This window comes from Diabrotica undecimpunctata, chromosome 1 (genome assembly GCF_040954645.1).
Source record: "Diabrotica undecimpunctata isolate CICGRU chromosome 1, icDiaUnde3, whole genome shotgun sequence".
In the NCBI taxonomy this organism is placed as follows: Eukaryota; Metazoa; Arthropoda; class Insecta; order Coleoptera; family Chrysomelidae; genus Diabrotica; species Diabrotica undecimpunctata.
In genome coordinates this window covers 52,905,947-52,922,869 of record NC_092803.1, presented here as the reverse complement: position 1 = coordinate 52,922,869, position 16,923 = coordinate 52,905,947, and the positions used below count along the sequence as shown (strand labels likewise).

At 32.2% G+C, this 16,923-nt stretch overlaps 1 protein-coding gene across 4 annotated transcripts in view; it reads left to right on the top strand.

Moving 5' to 3' along the window:
• The window catches only part of LOC140449314 (protein O-mannosyl-transferase TMTC1-like), a 1,384,234-nt gene that overhangs the window by 180,746 nt on the left and 1,186,565 nt on the right, over nucleotides 1–16,923 (top strand). For all 4 annotated transcript variants that reach the window (XM_072542477.1, XM_072542470.1, XM_072542463.1 and 1 more), the window contains exon 2: nucleotides 3,113–3,165. The gene's annotated coding sequence lies outside the window, so the exon portion shown is untranslated. The remainder of the gene's footprint in view (nucleotides 1–3,112; nucleotides 3,166–16,923) is intronic.

The following is a 16,923-nucleotide window of genomic DNA, read 5'->3' as shown; positions in this document are numbered from 1 at the left end:
TATTGGTTAACTATTATTATCAAGAGCTGCTAAAAAAGACAAAATATCTTACAAAGTTGAACTAGAAAGAAAAAAAAAATTTTTGTTAACAAAATAAAATTAGTTTGGTTAATAAAATTGCTGCAAATACATTTCAAAAAGAATTAATACTAAAATGCCCTTATCCAATAAATTCTTCCCTGAAATTTTAATAATTTTGAAAACATTTTCTTAATAAAAATAATTGAATTTATAAACAGTTTAAAGTAGCGACCAATTACAAATAAGCCTCAATGTCATAAATGCCAACTTAAAATTTTTACTTTTGACAATTATATTTAAAAAAATAAAATTTTGTTTAAAAATTCTTATTTGTTTAGTAATAAAAAAGAAGAAGATTTATTCACCATTGATAGATGTCTGAAAAAATGTAACATATATGGAAAATTTAATAAAAATGTGATATTTTTCAAGTTTCATATATAAATTATAAAGAAATAATATAATTATAAATTTTGCTTAGATATTGAATTTCTGATCTTTTGTTTAAATTATTATCACATTTGCTAATACAAACCATTTCCAAAAAAGTCCTTTTGAATTTATTACTTTCACTACATAAAATTTTAATGTTATCAAAATCCATAATATGGTCTTTATCGATTACATGCTCTGCCAAAGCACAAGATGGTTTTTTAATTCTGCAATCACTTTTGTGAGAAATAATGCGATTTGAAAGATTTCTTTCGGTCTCACCAACATAGTCAGCTTCACACTGAGTACAACTAATGCTGTATACTACATTCGTTTTTTCAAATTTGTCTATAGGATATTTAGTTTTGGAATATAAAGATGAAATAGTTTTGATGTTCTTTGTTGCTATTTTTATATTGTCAATAACCTTTAGTGTTTGTATTAATTTAGTTTTTAATGATGGTATAAAACGTAGTGAATGATAATAGATGTTCTGATTGTTAGATACAATGTTTTGAGATTTAGCAAAAATGGTGTTGAGTTATTTATATTAACAATATTAGAAAAAAGCATCCTATGAAGCATATCTGGAGTTTTCAATTAAAATATTTTTTACCAATTGAAGATCTTCATGTGGATAATCTGGATAAGAAAGTTTTAAAACACGTTCTTTTAATCCTGTTATAAGGTTCATTTTCATCTTATTTGGATGATGAGAGTAATAGCTTATAAATCTATTACTACATATGGGTTTTCTGAACCATCTGGTATTCAACATATTGTCTGTATTTGTTACAATTCTCATGTCAAGGAATGGTAGAGAATTATCTACCTCTTCCTCAACTGTAAATTGTATATGTTGATTATGATTGTTGAAAATGTTGACTGTTTCATGAATTTTGTGTTTAGGAAGTGCCAAAACTAAATCATCTACATATCTTTTAACAAAAGGAATGAAAAAAGTGCAATTGTTGATATAATCACTGATAACATCATCCCTTCTACAGATTTTCTTGAAATCTGGACTGTATTCCAAAGTCTGGAAGTCGAAAGTTTTATCTAGTTTTTATAGAGATTCTTACACGTTAAGATGAAAGCTATCTGTAGACGTAAATAGCTAGCTTGAGTAGCTTGAGCAGAAGTAGTTGAGGCTAATGTTCTTAGCATTAATTTTAGGAAAATTTACAATCATTACAAGCAAACTGTACAAACACCAGGTTTTAATTTGACTGGAACAATTTTAAGCTACTTAACTATTATCTTAGCCTCTCTAGATTTAGGGTTAGAGCTCTGATTTTAATAAAGTTATCTAGACTCATCTGCAGCATTTATAAGTTTTTTTTTCATTCACAATAGTTTTCGAAGGTTTTTTTCGGAATAACCGTAAAGTCACATGTTTTGCATTGTTCACATACAAGCTTAGCAAATGAAATGTTTTTTAGCTTTACTTTACAATTGTATACGCTGTACGATAATGAGCATTTTAAGTATGGAAACTATATAATTATATGATCATGAATTTCGTGGTTTGGTATGCGATTAGTTGCAAGAGCTTTTCCCTTCGTATCGGGATTGGGTTAAGTTATATAAAAAGATCAAAATTTTTCTGCTTCCAGTAATATAAATAACTCTATATGTGTAATTTTTGTACGTACTCCGTACGAGGGCAGCAATAATGGAGTATCATATCTACTTTTGGTTAACATCATCTTCATATCTAGTTTTGTAATGCATGGTAGACAGGACTAGCATACTTCTTTGTTTTTTCAGAACGCAGAAACACTTTTCTCGATACGGAATAAGTTGCCTATCTACTGTTATGTTTATTGCTGGTAATTAGTATTTCTGAAAGTTTTGATTGACTTTATTCCATACATCGCGTATTCCAGCAAGTTTGTCGTTCCTTCTTCTCCAAAATTATTCAATACTACTTGCCAATTATCATCTTTACTTGCTGCCAAATCTTTAAATTCAGAGTCACTTTTAGTGCCTTCATCGAAGTCTCATAAATCATTGACTTTCTCCTGCAGTTCTGCAGCTAACAATGGTTTTTGGAACATTCCAATAATAAAGGTACAAAAAGATTTTCGAATGGTCTGATAATGATCTGTTTGATAGATTAAATTTTTTAACAGCCTTTTTAGACTTTAGCTGTAAACACAAATAGGGTCCGACGGACTCGTGTTGCCACTTTAAGTAACAAAATTCTTTCGATACATCAATTTCAAACATCATCATGAAGATTTTGAATAGCTCATGACTATATTATCGAAAATATACTTCTAAACAAATTCAACAATGCATTAAATTCAATAAATATTTTTTATCAATTTGTGATAAAAAAAGTGGCCTATCGGGTTCATTAGACTCACCTTGCCCGGATAAGGGTTAAGGTACTGATTCAGCAGTGTACGTCTTGGCATACCGAATTAGATTTTTAGAGTATAATTTAGGTTTCTGTTATTTTTGTACCCTCATTTCTCCTTGAATATTGTTGTCACTTATTATATAAGTTCCAGATTATTTAGATATCTTTACTGTTTTTAAATTTTTAATATCAAACTTTTTTGTTACTGGTTCTCCTGATACTACTAGACTTAGATATTTTCATGTTAAATTTCATAGTCTTAGCATTGAACTGATATAATATTCTTTACAGGTCATCTCAGTGGGTCACCCTGACTAATGCCATTCCCAGCTGATATTGGATTGGTAAGTTTTCAGTTTATTTTAGCTTAAATTTGATCGTTTATATATATTGTCATAAATCTAAAATAGATCAAGAATAAAATAAATTTTTGTGTGCAAAATACAATGAGATCATAAATATTTAAGAGTCTGTATAGGTTAAGAATTTGTAAATATAATGCTTTATAATTCAAAAGAGTTTTCGGAGCACAGTGGAGTTCAATAGTGAATAGTTTCTAAGAAACATTTTTATAGAAAAGCTATTTCGGGGTTACTTAGAAAGTATTAAATATTGTTTAAACTTTTACAAATAATTATACATGGTTTTGTATCAGATGAGAATTTCAAATTAATGTATGATAGACAATGGTTTGTTAATTATTTTTCTTTGATGATAATGCTATGAATTAGACGTTATCTTTTACAAATACGGATTTGCCTGTAGACACATAAGAAAGGTTAGTCATTATTCTTCTTCTTCTTCTTAAGGTGCCATCTCCGCTACGGAGGTTGGCAATCATCACAGCTATTTTAATTTTTGAGGCAGTAGCTCTAAATAATTGTTTTGAGCTGCATCCAAAGCATTCTCTTAGCTTCTTAAGCCATGAAATATTCGCCTTCTTCCAAAGCTTTTTCTGCCATTTATCTTTCCTTGCATTATGAGTCGCAGGATGCCATACTTCTCGCCCCGCATCACATGTCCGAGATACTGTAGCTTTCTTTCTTTAATTGTAATTTCAACTTCCTTCTCTTTACCTATTCTTCTCCGTACTTCATTGTTTGTAACTCTATCTACCCAGGAAACCCTCAAAATTCGTTCGGACGTTAAGTCGTCTCATTGTGTCTAGATTTAACGTCCATGATTCCACTCCATAGTATAGTACACTGCATACGTAACATTTTGTTAGACGTACTTTAAGAGCTAATGACGAGGTGACAGACTACTTCAATTCTGCCAGGAGAATAACATGATTGCATCTAATACATTCTTCAACTTACCAAAGAGAAGACTTTATACGTGAAAATCACCCCAGGACAATGGCGAAAGAATAATTCGAAACCAGATTGATTTTTTACTGATAAACGAACGATACAGAAACTCCTTAAAATCCGTTAAAGCTTACCCAGGCGCAGATGTCTTTTCAGACCATAACCCTCTAATAGCGCAAATGAGTATTAAACTAAAAAGATTGGAGCAGAAAAGAAGAGCAAATCAGATAGACGTCAGTCATTTATGTAACCTGGAGGTAAAGGAGAAACTGCAAAAATGTATTAATAATAATTTCAAAATACTTCATGAAAAAGAAACATCTCAGCCAACGAACAACATAGATAAAAAATGGCAAAACGTAAAAATGGCGATAACAGGTCCTATGAAGAAAATTCTGACTAAAGAAAAACCAAAAATAAAGCAAAGGTGGATGACTGATAAGATCCTTCTTCTCATGGACAATCGGAGAATAATGAAAGGAAAAAACGAACAAAGGTATAAACAAATACAGAAAGAAATCAAAATAGAAATCAGAATAGCAAAAGAAGATTTTTATAAAAGAAAATGTGAAGAAATAGAGCAATTGCAGGCAAAACATGATATTTTTAATGTACATAAAAAAGTGAAAGAACTTACAGGTACACAAAAACGTAAGCAGCCAAATACCCTGTATAATGTCAACGGAAACATAATAACAGAACTAGAAGAACAGTTGAAGACATGGAAAAACTATATTGAAGAACTCTTTGCAGATGATAGACAACAATCTGAGCTAAGTAACATACAAGGAGACGAAGGTCCAGAAATAACGGAAGAAGAAGTAATGTACGCACTAAAAAGAATGAAAAATGGTAAAGCCCCAGGTCCAGATGAAATACCAACGGAAATCCTTAAACTAATAGAAAAAGACTCGATTCACATTTTGGTTAAACTTTTCAATAGCATTTATACATCAGGAAAAATACCACAAGAATGGCTTTTATCCACCTTTGTTACTATACCAAAAAAGATAAATGCCAAACAATGCAGTGATTACCGTACAATCAGTCTGATGAGCCATGTACTGAAAATATTTCTGAAAATTATACACTCTAGAGTACACAGAAAACTGGAAATGGACATCAATAATACCCAGTTTGGATTCCGAAATGGACTTGGAACAAGAGAGGCGTTGTTTGCACTGAACGTTATGTCTCAAAGATGTCTTGACATAAATCAAGATGTATTCATGTGTTTCATAGATTACAACAAGGCCTTTGATAAAGTGCGGCATGATCACCTAATCAGACTCCTGACAGAAAAGAATTTAGATAAACGAGACATCCGACTAATAGCAAATATGTACTACAATCAGAAAGCAGTAGTGAGAGTAGAGAATAATACCACTGAAGAAATCGAAATAAAGCGAGGTGTGAGACAAGGGTGTATACTGTCACCAACCCTGTTTAATCTCTATTCCGAAGACGTAATGAATAGAACACTCTCTGAGCAATCCGTAGGTATTAAAATAAATGGTGTTAGATTAAACAATCTGAGATTTGCCGACGACACCGTTCTGATCGCAGAAACACTTGAAGAGCTACAGACATTGGTGAATAAGATAGCAGACTACAGCGAAGAATATGGACTATCTTTGAACATAAGGAAAACTAAATTTATGGTAATATCGAAATCAACACAAAATGTCCAAAATTTATATTTACACAATGAAATTATCGATCGAGTTAGGAAATACAAATATTTAGGCACTTTTATAAATGAAGACAACGATAGCTCAGCAGAAATCAAAATAAGAAGAGAAAAAGCCAGATCCATATTCACTAAAATGAAGAGAGTGTTCTGCGGAAGAGATTTGAGCCTTGAAATGAAACTTCGCCTGATGAGATGTTACGTACTTTCTGTGCTGTTCTACGGAATGGAGTCATGGACGTTGAAAAAGATTGATACCAAAAAATTAGAGGCATTTGAACTGTGGATGTATCGCAGAATCCTGAGAATATCATGGACCGAGAGAGTCACAAACGTCGAGGTCTTGAGAAGAATGAATAAAGAAAAGGAAGTCATATTTACGATTAAAAAACGAAAACTGCAATACTTGGGACACATTACAAGAGGCGAAAGATATGAACTGCTTCGAATAATTATGCAGGGGAAAATAGCAGGAAAAAGGTCCATAGGAAGAAGACGAAACTCCTGGCTAAAGAATCTACGGGAATGGTATAGCTGTAGCAGCAACGAATTGTTTCGGTCAGCAGTTTCGAAAATACGTATAGCCCTGATGATCGCCAACCTTCGGAACGAAGATGGCACTTGAAGAAGAAGAAGAGCTAATGTTAAGTCTTTGCCACATAGTACCTTTTTAATTTTTATAAAATTAGAACGTGCTCTTTCGATTCTGACTTTGATTTCTGAAGTGTAGTCAGTATTTTCTGTTATAAGTGTTCCTGGGTAAGTGTACTTTTTTACTCTTTCGATCTGCTGGCCCTCTACTATTAAGATTTCGTTAGTATTATGGTTGTTTTTACAAATTTTCATAAACTTTTTCTTTTTGATATTGAGCGAGAGTCCGTACTCCCTACTACACATTACTATTTTACTTATGAGTCTTTCTAGTTCTTGTAAATTATCGGCTATTATTACTGTATCATCTGCATATCTGATGTTGTTAACTAAGACTCCATTTACTCTTATTCCGACTGTTTCATTTTCCAGAGTTTCTCGAATTACCTGTTCAGAATAAACGTTAAATAATAAAGGTGATAGTATGCAGCCTTGCCTGACTTCTCTCTTTATTTCCATTTCTTCAGATGTCTCTTTTTCCATTCGTAATATTGCTCGCTGATTGTAATAAAGGTTTGTTATTAGCCTTATTGTAGTCTATTAAACAGACGTAAAGAGGACGGTTAACATCCAAACATCTCTGCATTAGCACGTTGAAGGAGTATAGTGCCTCTCTGGTACCTATACCATTGCGGTACCCATATTGTGTCACTAATATCCAGCTCCAGTTTAGAGTGAATTCTGGCGTGGATAATTTTCAACAGAATTTTCAATGTATGTGACATTAAGCTTATGGTTCGATAGTCACTGCACTCTTAGTCAGTATTATCTTCTGTTAATTTAGAGAAAAACCTAAGTGGGTAAAACACGCTAAATTCGTTGAAATTTGAAATTTCAAATTCTTCACATTCAAAATAAAGGCTTTAAGCTATCTTTGTTAGAATCTATGGAAATTAACAAATTAAAAAACACAGATATAATTCTGAATGACCAACTTGAGACAAACAGTTCTTTCCTCCTGAACCTATATCATTAAAGACTATTCTGATCCAGTGATTTATTTTAAAAATATATCACTTGAGAAAGGCACTTTGCCGAAACAGCTGTAGTTATAAGTTTTTATAATAAATTTTGTGGAAATTTTTGAAAACAAAGTTTTCAGTGTTTTATTGTTAAATAAAATAATTGAACAATAGTGCTCTTTTACAGTTTTTCTTGTGTTTTTTGGTTTTTTTTTTCTCGTTTGGTTAGTTAAGTTTTAACGTTAATTTATCGTAGAGTTTTTATAACATCTAAAAAAACCTACTTGTTGTTTTTCAGTTTTTATTGGATTATGTGGAATTTGTATATCATAGGGTAGACGTATGATGTCCTTTAGTTGAGTCGGTTGAATGCCTTTACTAGATTAACAATACATACAGGGAGGTTCACTATATTCTATTAATTTTTGTGTTATTTGTCTTATGGCATATACGGCATCCGGGAGGATCTGCATGATCGAAATCCTGGTCTTTTGTCCTCTGAGAATATAAGGCCAATAATCTTGTTAGTTGTAATAGTTGTATGTTCCGTCTAGTAGTAAGTAAGTTTTCTTAACTATACTAGTTAATGACGTCTGTCTACATTATTGGTGTCCAATATAATATTAAATATTTGTCTTCGTCAGTCTCCCTGTGTAATTCTAGTAGTTATATCACTGGGGTTTACCTGCTGTTTTTGTCTGTAAATTTACTTAATTTGTTGTTGTCTATGTCATAGTTCTTTTAATTTCTATGCTAGTTTGATTGTAAATATAGCATCTTTTCCTTATTCTCTCTTAGCTTTTTTTAGGGGTGGCTATTGCTTATTTTTTATCGTCACTTATTTCTGTCCATCGGGTCTTCTTCACCCAAACTTTTTTCTCTTTCAAGCCTTCTGCTACACAGTCATTCCATCTTCTCCTCAGTTTTTCTCTACCTCTCCTTCCAACAACTTCTAACGGCTCTATCCTTCGTGCCCTATAGTTTTCATTTCTACGTATGATATGACCAAACCATTACAGTGTTTTTTCTTAAATCTTGTTTTGAGACTATAGACTCTTTCCCTAAGTCGTTTCTGAACCTGTTTGTTCTGATCTTACCTAACACCCATCGTAACATTTGCATTTGACCTACCTTCATTCTCTTTTCCTGAATCTTCTTTACAGGCCACACTTCACCGCCGTTGACTAACGCAGATCTTACCATACTCTCGTATATCTTTCTTTTCAGTCCTTACCCGATTTTTCGATTACAAAGTATCCCGACCATTCGCTTCCATTTAAACCAACTAGTCTGTATCTTGTGGGTGATTTCTGGATCTAGTGTCTGATTCTTGCTTTATTTGTTTAAAATGTACTTAAAATAATTTTTTATTTTGTAATATATGCCGCGTCTCTCGTTTTCGTTATTTATCCTCTTGTGAGTCTTCGCAACTTTTCTATAGTTCGTGAAAATCATTTTCTTCCTTACATTGCTTTACTTTTTTCTTTCTTATTAGTACACATATCTTTGTCTACTAAAAATACCTAATTATCGAAAAATCAATATTGCGATAACAAATGCAAAGAAATAAGTCATTATCTAGGAAGAACCTAGGTTGTTAAAAAACCTCAGGAAAAAAAAACGATCCAAAATAAGTATATAGCCAATACGCCTAGAAAACTGAAACACTTAAATAGAAACAAATTTTAAAGGAAGACATAATTATATTTCAAAGTGAGGACCCTGATATATTACGTACAAGAGACAACATCATACATGATATTACATCTAGCGAAGTGGGGAAAATATTTAAAAACAGTCGAAATCTTGGACCAGGTGGGGTACATATGAAATTGATAAAGAACACATCAAATAGTTAATTTGATTTATTGTCCCGGTTATTTAACAGATGTCTAAAAGGAAACAACTAAGACAACAAATTAAGAATATAAAGAACGGTTATTAGGCCTATAGAAACTTATGCAGCAGAGACATGTACATTAAATACAAAAACATAAAGAAATGGTGCAGATGTGGAAACAAAAATTATTAAGGAAAATACTTAAAAGAAAAATGAAGAACGGCGTTTGGATCGGGACAAACAAGATCTTAGAGAATTGTAACCACTAATATAGCTAGCGCACATACAAAGGACGGCGGAGGGTAGACTACAGCAAATGCTACTATTTATCAAGTACAATAGAAGGACGTCAGAAAAGAGGTAGATTCAGAACAAGATGGAAAATTGATGTAGAGGATGATCTAAAAATACTCACCGCCACAAATTGGAGGATGAAAGCAATGGATAAGAAGGGATGGAGGAGAATGGTCAATCAAGCTATATACCCACTAGGTTCTTGTCCTTATTTCTTGGAGATCTGTCAGATCTGTTCTATATTTATCTGATTTGTCAAACAGGGCTTAGAGAGCTCCTGGCTATAGAGAGATCGGATATTTTATGTCGTAGTCCTCACCACCCGCTTTCTAATAACCTAATTTTAATTTCTAATGATAGCCTTAATGTGAAACCCGTTGATCATTTTATTTATACGTTAAATACGAATATATCCTTTTTAATTTTTATTTAGTATGTATCAAATTTATCATTATTTTCATTTAAATACTATATGTGACTTAAAACAATATTCCGTGTATATATAACTTTATATCTCAAGAAAACACACTGCCCTTGTCCCCGAAGTCACAAAACCTCATTTGCGCCTACACTATAGCGACAGTTCCCATTATCCGACAAAATCATTGTCTTGCAAATAAAGAAAAATGTGTCCCTTCATCTGTTGCCGCAAACATAAAAATATTGAACTGTTTTTATGACTCACACAATGAACAAGTTGTTTTTCGCTCTTTGGATTCGTTTTGTAAGAATATTTGAGGGCTTTCTCGAAATACAATACGAACCGTTTTCAATCAAGACCACAAAGATCAAAATTAAAGCCGCTCCATATCGATAATTAAAACTTGAAGGTTTGTGTTCGGGAAAACTGACGGGGAAACATACGAGTTCCTAAAAAACACAAGTTATGAGGTATATATATACCTGTTTTTTTTTTTTTTTCTAAATTTCGGTCACACAATGTGTTAAAGATTTCGTGTCAATTCGCAAGGTAAACCAAAGTCTAAACAAGGAAGAAAATTAAACTATCTATAGTTAGATTTCACCATTTGAAAGAGTAATTTTATTGTTTGAAAAATGCAGTGGCGTACACTCACTTTTATTTCATCGTTGAATGTTATATTTTTTAAATATTATTTGATCGAAATATTCCACAATATACTTATTTACAGGTATTTACTGATGTTTCGATCTCTATATACAAAGACTGTTTTCAAATAAATAAATGATGGTTAAATTTATCCTATTTATTTATTATTATTATATATTGTCTTATTTATATAATCTTCTATTATTTATTTTCTATTTTTTTCTAACTTTTAAAACGATCTTTCGAATAGAGATCACAACTTAGTTAATTAATTATGTCAATAAATAAATTTTGGTTTATTTCCAACAGAAAAATACAGAATGCCACAAGCAAAAAGCTGTAAAAAAAACAAATTTGCAGAAAACCTCTTGATGCTACCCGACTGTCGTGGAAGTTACACTAAAACGTCTATTATTGACGTGATCTGTCCTTAAAGAGTTAATTATATTAAATTTGTTTTTAACAAATTTTAAGAAAATTTCCACATCACCCTAGGGTATGTCTTTTGATGCGTTACTTTTTTTAAATGGATGTTGGCCAAGATCCATATTGTACCATTAAATAAAATGAAAAGAACTTAAACAACATAAAACAAAACAAAATAAAATCATATAAAAACAAAATAAAAATAATTTCTAATGTAACAAAATATTGTACTCTTCTAATTATTTAAACACAAACAGTAAACACTACACACTGCTGCTATTGCTGCCATTACCTTCACCTAGTGTAATTATAATTGGTTCTATTAAAACTTCGATATGAGTGTCAAGTCAAGTTCTTTTTTAACTATGTGGCCTATACAGTTAGCCCATTTCTCTGGAGTTAAATAGAGGATTCCTTAAATTGGAAATTACTTAAATTTGTTTTATTATTACGTGCTAATTTTTCTTTTACTTGCGCCCAGAAAAGTTCAACGACATTAAGTTCGCAATGATAAGGTGGTAGACGCAGAACTATGACACCATAATCTTTTGCAGTTCCATCCACAGCATATTTAAGATATTAAATTTTCCTTAACCGCGCAATGTCAAGTAGCTCAATTTTGAGCATTGATTCTTCATATGCAATCCCCTTTTCTGTAAACCATCTTTGAATAATCTCTTTCCGATATGCCGTCGTCGGTAATTGTTCTAGTTTGCAGCTAGGATATGGCGCATTGTCCATAACAACCACAGACCCAGGTTCTAATGTGGTGAAGAGTCTTTTAAATCAGCGATTTAACACTTCGGAAATCATTTCTTGATGATAATCTCTTGCTTTTCTTGACTTAAATTGAAGCAAACATCATCAAAGAACATTGTATTACCTTCTACATGAGTAATGATTAAAAGCCATCCCTTTCCCGATAAAGATTTTAATCATGTAGACCAGCGTTCTATAAATGCTTCGCGTTTACTTTTGACATTTAAATCTTGCCAAACTCTTCCAAATGTATGACCTTCATTAATCCAAGTTTCACCCAAATGATATATTTTACGTCCAATGCTGCGAATTTTGCTAATTTCTTCTAAATATTTTCCTCTCCACACAATAATTTCATTAATTTTTTCTAAGAACATACTTTTGCACTTCATTGTTCTGCCACCAAATTTGTTGTTCCTAGGAGGCCCTTCACAAGTTGTTTTTCCTAGCAATTTTCTCTCCCAGTCGTACCAAAACTTTTCTGTTGTCTTATCACCACTCATTTACCGTAACTTTTTTCTCAAACTCTTCCAGCACTCTAGTCTTTAAGACTCTTACCAAATCCTTATTCTTTAACTTCCACCACGTTACTTTCTTGTTTCTAGTTGGTTTCCTTTTCGCCTGACCTTTATCTTCCTGTCCACTATCACAGACCCTTTTATCGTTTCATAGTTGGTAACTAACTTTAGCTGATTTATTTTACACAGCACAAAACCTGTCTGACTTTCTCTTTTCCTGCTACTCTAAATAACATACTGGTCTTCAAGTTAAGCAATATTATTATTTATGTCGTGTGTATCATAAAAAGAAAGCTATAGTTTGAGCTAGCGATGTTTATAATAACTTATTTATATTGATATATAAATAGATCACTAGGCGTGAATGGATTAAATATTCTCTTTGGCAATATATTGTATAGGTATTTATGTAAATATACACATATGTATATGAAATTATTAATTACACCTATTATTATTAATATTTGGTATTTGTCACTTATTATACTCCTAAGTACTTTGAGAGCCATCGAACAAAAAGAACATAATTAAAATTTCATCAGGAATATATTCTCTTTAGACTCTTTTTCGTTAAAATATTAAACGATAAAGGCATTGGAAAGTGCCACCGAGAAAAAGAGAAAGAAATTAAAAATCAAGCTAGCAGAAGAGCACCATCGTCTGTTCGTAAGCCTTCCGATTTTACACAACAAGTGAAGAACACAGCCTCGTAATACGTTTCTCAATAAAAGGTTTGTTTGAGCTTTTGAAAATTACGCTCTGAAATGTTTGGAATTAGTCGACCAGAGAAACAGTCAACGTCTGACGGCGAACATTAGCCAAAGAATAATTTGGGTTATTTGAGGTTTGAAAAAATGCAGAAAAAAACTAAAGTCAATATTGAAAAACGGGCAAAGATTCTTTCTTTTTAAGAGTTAAAAATATATGGCCGACAGTTTTTTAACAGTCACAAAGTAAAACTTTTTTACAGGTCACAAAAAAAATAATTTAATGAATATAATTGGAAAATTTTTGTTTGGTGTCTCAGACAAAGTGATCCTTTGTTAAAAATGAGTCCAAGTTAAAATGTTAATAAAAAACACATTTTACCAACAATTCGTTTAATAAAACAGTTTGTGTATTAAAAAAAAGTAATTACAGTTGTCTTTTTGTATTTATTTCTTTCTCTTTAATTTTAGATATTGATCCAAACACTTTTGTGTTAAGTTTATATTAAAAAGTTCAAATCTAAATACCCAGTCTGTCAATACTCCTTCGTTAACAGGACGTTTTCAAGAAATATTAAAAATAGTGCTGCTGAAGATCTCAGGAAGGTTTTTATTTTCAAATAATTGAAAATAAAGATAATAATAACATGTTATAATCTCCAGTGACAATTTTTGTGTTTTTTTTACAGATGCAGTAAAATTACTTGCTTTTAACGTGTCTGGATCAGTCCTTTAGATTTGATAATGCAAATATTGCATCACTGATCCCATCCTGTCTTTTAGGATGGTCTTATAATAAGCTGTAAGCTGCCATTAGGTCAAGTGGAATGCATGGTTGGTCACGTCCATGAAAAGATTTTGCACGTTACTGCAATCGTACTTGTCATCTTATGTATAGCTTCATCTTTTTAAGTATGACCTTCACGAAAACGTGATGTTTCTGAGTCTATTTTGATATCTTCAGTGATGTAGGGTAATTCATGATCCGTAGGCATATCTTCTTTTGATGTTACAGCATCAGCAACGAACTCTTCTCTCAAAAGCTTAACACTTATCTGGGCAACACATTTTACTTACGTTACCGGGCAACTCGGGTCCGTTGGGCCCACCAGTGCTCTTGAATGTACTATTCATATTTACCCATATATTTCTAATATTCTGTTTTGATTTTTTATTAAAGTAAAATTTAAATTTTCTACATTAAAAAAAAGGTACTACTATAGTATGAGTATAGTACTTTCTTTTTACGTGTCTGGATCAGTCCTTTAGATTTGATTAATGCAAATATTGCATCACTGATTTCATCCTTGGGCTGTCTTTTAGGATGATAATAAGCTGTAAACTGCCATTAGGTCAAGTGGAATGCATGGTTGGTCACGTCCATGAAAAGATTTTGCACGTTACTGCAATCGTACTTGTCATCTTATGTATAGCTTCATCTTTTTAAGTATGACCTTCACGAAAACGTGATGTTTCTGAGTCTATTTTGATATCTTCAGTGATGTAGGGTAATTCATGATCCGTAGGCATATCTTCTTTTGATGTTACAGCATCAGCAACGAATTCTTCTCTCAAAAGCTTAACACTTATCTGGGCAACACATTTTACTTACGTTACCGGACAACTTGGGTCCGTTGGGCCCACCAGTGCTCTTGAATGTACTATTCATATTTACCCATATATTTCTAATATTCTTTTTTGATTTTTTATTAAAGTAAAATTAAAATTTTCTACATTAAAAAAAAGGTACTACTATAGTATGAGGTGTACCTCGAGGGGATCTACCTGAAGGATTTGCACAAAATAACGAAATGCGAGAAAAATTTTGTAGAAAAAATATTTATTCACGTGTAATAAACATTTGGAGCCAAATAAAGACTTAATTATTAAATGAATCAAAACTTTTGTAAATCTACCACGCCATTTTATTTGAAAAAAGGGGTTGATGTTTACGCATAGTTGATGGAAAAATATTACGGTGTTGTTGCCGTTCATTATTGGGTAAAAACCTTCCTGAGAAAAGATTATAGTAATTAGCAGCTCATGTATAAAGTACGGACAAAAAACAATCTTTACAAAATAAATAAAATGCATAAGTCAGAAGAATATTAATATTTTACTTTTACGAATTAATACTTTGTCATATCAATTTACTATTAATATAAGATTAGCTTATTCCCAACTAGAATAGCAAATTGATATGACAAATTAAATTATTATTAAGTATCAGGTTAAAAAAACAATAAAAATTAAAAAATCATAGATTAGTAATTTTTTTTTTATTGCAATACTTACAAACTTTTTTAATTATACCGTGATCGTTACATACATTTCTACTGCATATTTTACAAATTTGTTTTTGTTTCCTGTCCGTGACACCTTTTCCTTGTTAAATCTGGAGGTTTTTCTAGTTTTTGCTTTTTGTTGTGTGGTTCAACTTCCTGTAAGTATTTTTCAATATAATATAATATAATATAATATAATATCATACTTTAAAATTCCATAAGAAAATAGCTTCAGAACAATACTGTTTTGTTTCCCATTGTAGTCCCCTTTATTTTCTTCTCAAAATTTGAAGCAACCCTAATTGTTCTGCTGTAGTTGTAAGAAATAATCTTTGGTATTCATTTTTCTTTTCGTTCCATTTTGGATGTAAATTTGTAAAAGTAATAAATGAGTCTACCACAGCCACGTCTAAAATATTCATAAAATATGCAAAAGGCCAATTGTTAGTTCGTCTCTTGCGCATATATTTATGAACCATTTGGTCTAGCGTATCGACACCTCATTTTGTACTATTATATTACAGTATCACATCTGCACAGATAGTCGATCGGATAGCCAAGCGGGCTGGGCGGCTGGCTTCTCCTTCGCTTCACTGCGAGAGATGTCAGTTCAATCCCCAGCTCGGTGTACAGAAAACAAAAAGGCTAACGCAGCAATTTAAAATTCTAAATGAATCTGCGGCTTAGTCTAGAATATGCTGGTATCTGATCGGCCTATGGTGGAGCAGTACGGCAAGAGATAAGGGCTTGCGGCTTGGTGATACTCCTCCATAGATCCCTACCGGAAGGGCGTGTGCCGCCTAAATACCGGGTATATATATATATATATATCACATCTGCACAGTAAGCATCGTCATGCATAGTGCACAGGACTAGGACAGTTCTTTGTTTTTTCGGAACGTAAGAAACAAGAGATGCTTTTGGAGTGAATCCTAAAATTAAAGATTTTTTTAAACGGTTCTTCTTAGGTAAAATTTTACAAGGAACAAATCTCTTATTTTTTATGTCCACAAGAGTTAGTAAATTTTCCAGTTATTCGTGTGCAAGAGCTAGATCAGTGAAATAGATACCGCAAGTCACATTCATCTTGAAATTATAATAAGGCTCAACGAGTTGGTTTACAACTTAAGTTAAACGACCTGTGGCTACTGTATTTTTGTTTTTTTTTTCTATATACGGTATATATATTTAGGAATTCTACCGTATTTACTGCCTTTCCTCGCTCAACCGTTTTCATCTCTCTCTGTTGTCCCATTATCCATCGTTTAAGCCTCTCTTATTTATGGAGTCACCTACTTTATTCCTCCAGAATTTTCAGAGTTGTTCTCTTTTCCTCCTTTCTATGGAGCTCCATTCGGTTATTCTTTTTATCCATCTGCTGTCGCTAGTTCTTCTTACATGTCCACTGTATATGATATTCTACCTAAAAGTAACTATGTTTCCGAGTCACAGGCCCACCATATTTTTATGTCATACTTATCTGGCTTTTAAGGCATATACTGTTTGAGAGGATACCTACCTCGATACGAAACAAGTTTCTCATCTACCGTCATATTTTTGCGTGGTAAATCTTCTTCTTCCTATGCTGTCC